Source organism: Dendroctonus ponderosae, unplaced genomic scaffold, assembly GCF_020466585.1.
Source record: "Dendroctonus ponderosae isolate FM_Combo_2020 unplaced genomic scaffold, Dpon_F_20191213v2 Dpon_F_20191213_10, whole genome shotgun sequence".
In the NCBI taxonomy this organism is placed as follows: domain Eukaryota; kingdom Metazoa; phylum Arthropoda; class Insecta; order Coleoptera; family Curculionidae; genus Dendroctonus; species Dendroctonus ponderosae.
Window position 1 is genome coordinate 7,617,105 of NW_026017111.1, and position 2,536 is coordinate 7,619,640.

At 37.7% G+C, this 2,536-nt stretch overlaps 1 long non-coding RNA gene across 1 annotated transcript; it reads right to left on the reverse strand.

The window, feature by feature from the left end:
* Nucleotides 1–1,528: 1,528 nt before the first annotated feature.
* LOC125502724 lies at nt 1,529–2,128 on the reverse strand. The gene is made up of 2 exons (XR_007280492.1): nt 2,079–2,128; nt 1,529–2,012 (listed from the first exon to the last, which is right to left on the reverse strand). It is a non-coding gene; the product is annotated as an uncharacterized LOC125502724 (long non-coding RNA).
* Nucleotides 2,129–2,536: the final 408 nt, after the last annotated feature.

The following is a 2,536-nucleotide window of genomic DNA, read 5'->3' on the forward strand; positions in this document are numbered from 1 at the left end:
ACTAAATATCGAAAAAATTCCAAGAAAACCCAAAATATCAGTAATTGAACTAATCAATAGCATCCTAACAAGCAATAACATAAGATTGTAGAGTACAAGACTCCCATAGTTTTTCGTTTTAGCACCAATCCACCTGTTCTCCCTGTAAATGTGTGAAAATGACTGATGTGTCCTATATGTGTGTAGCTGTGTTGTTCATCCTGGGCCAGATATAATACCTATAGCAAGCAAAAAGAAACAAGAAGACTGAAAAGATACACCAAGCAAACATAAACTAAAAATAAAAATAAAAAAAAAGAACACTCTAATATTACTGTTAGTGAGTAAGACTTTAGAGGATCAGGGGCACAAGCCCGCTTACTGGACCTCTACGTGACGAGCTGGCAAAATACCCCTAGTTGGTTGTGCCGAAAAAAACCCAAAGAAGAAGAAGAATAAGATCGAGCCCTCACGTTCTGTGTAACGCTTGGTACAAGCGTCTACGTATACGGCAGTTCTTGACACTTCTATCGAATTGCGGCGATTCGAACCTAGCGGTTTGTTATGATTTAAGACGATTTTAGGTTAGGTGATTTTTCCCCGTATTTTGTTGTAACCGTAATCTCTTTGGATTTTATTAATATAGCGTTGGACTTTGTTTAACATGTCACAATAAGCAACACATGAAAATAATGCCTTTTTCCACTATCCTAACAAAAGTGGAAGACCAACAACGTAGTGCGACCTTTTAGTAGGTAGTACATACTATGTACTATACTATGTACATACTATGTACTATGTAAATTAATTTCTTTATTTCAGACATGTAAAATACTAGGATTTGTAACTAACTGTAAATTAGGAATAATACAATATTGTTTTATTACATTTTTAGTATTTAATGTGATAAGCACTCTCACTTGTTATTACAAACAGGGTGGTATTTATTATAAGTTTTGCCGATAAATAAATCTATGCAATGTAATTACTAATTTGAAAACTCTCCATATAAATGTATCGATGTATGTAAGGATATTCTGATATATACTGTCAAATATACAATAAGCCAAACTTTTAAAGAGATTTATTTAATGGTTTAAGTTGTTCATTTAATAACTATGAATACAAAATCTCATACCTATTTAAGCTAATCAGAATAAATCATTTGTAAATTATTAATAATTTATTATCAATTTAAAAATACTCATAATTTTCACTATCTTTTTTGCGCTAATATAAAGAGAATGGTCATTTTTTTTTCTTCCAACAAATTCAAACAATCCTTCTTAAAAAATTATAAATTACTAGCCAAGAGCGTATAATGTCAAGAAGCAGTTCATCCTGGCGAGCTACCGAGACGCACACGCACGATTCCACCGATACCAAATCCGCCTTTAGCTTGTAACTTTTACCCCAATTTCTTGTAAGATAGCAATACATTGTTAAAGTGAGTGTCCACGCTTGGGGCTTCGTAAATTGTTTAATCAAATCCCAGTACTTTGTGGACCGACATACAGTGACAGTGCCCAAATTTTGTGAACCGATGGTCTGCCCGGCAGCTGGAGGAATAAAAATCTTTGCGAAGACACCCAGTGTTCTGAATCCCGGGTAGTGTGGATTCTTACCAACTAAAAAACCTCCTTTTTTGTATTACGAGTTTTCGGGAGTTATCCTTTAAAACTTGTAGTCCTCTCTAAGAATTTGTCAGCTCCGGCATCTGTATGCCATACATCTTACAAACACCGAAGCCGTCACCTGTCATTCGTGCAGTATTGCCAGGTTTTTTTTCTTTTTTTTGGTTTGCCCGGCGGCGTGTTTCGAACCCTGGGTAGTGTTGGATACTTACCAACTAAAAAACCCCCTTTTTTGTAATACGAGTTTTCGGGAGTTATCCTTTAAAACTTGTAGTCCTCTCTAAGAATTTGTCAGCTCCGGCATCCGTATGCCATAGCATCGCATTCTCGCCATGCTAGCTGCTTGCTAGCATGGGCATCTTATTAATTTACACCTTACTTCTATGCGCATGCTAATTACTACAACAGATTACAGAGTACCGCTGTGATTTGTGATTACTACTAACTGTACATAACCACACTTACAGCTTACGCCGTTTGCTACCTGTTGCCCTATTGGGCTAGTTGGGGTCTGGACCTTTTTTTCCTGGGTTCCAGATCTTCAGGTATGTAATTTACTAGATTTTGTAGCTCTTCGTTGGAGTGCCTTCCAGCTTTCTCGAAGTCTTCAGCCGCTTTCCTTCTGAGAAACTCTCTTAGTGGCTCCCACTCCAGGTCCCGGTAGATTTGGGAGTTTAACGAACCAGGGCACATCTATGGTCATCCGCAGAAGTTTGTTTTCTGTGGCCTGAAGTCTATTCAAGTGACACTCGGTGGCTATACGCCAGTGTCGGCTTGATTATGGTATTGATGAGGAGTAGCTTGTTCCTGATACTCATCTGGCTTCTTCGATTGAGGAGTGGGTACAACTTGGCAGTTGTTGCCTTAACCTTGTCGATTGCTGTTTTATGTGCTTCTTCCAGGTCAGCTGCTAATCTAAAACA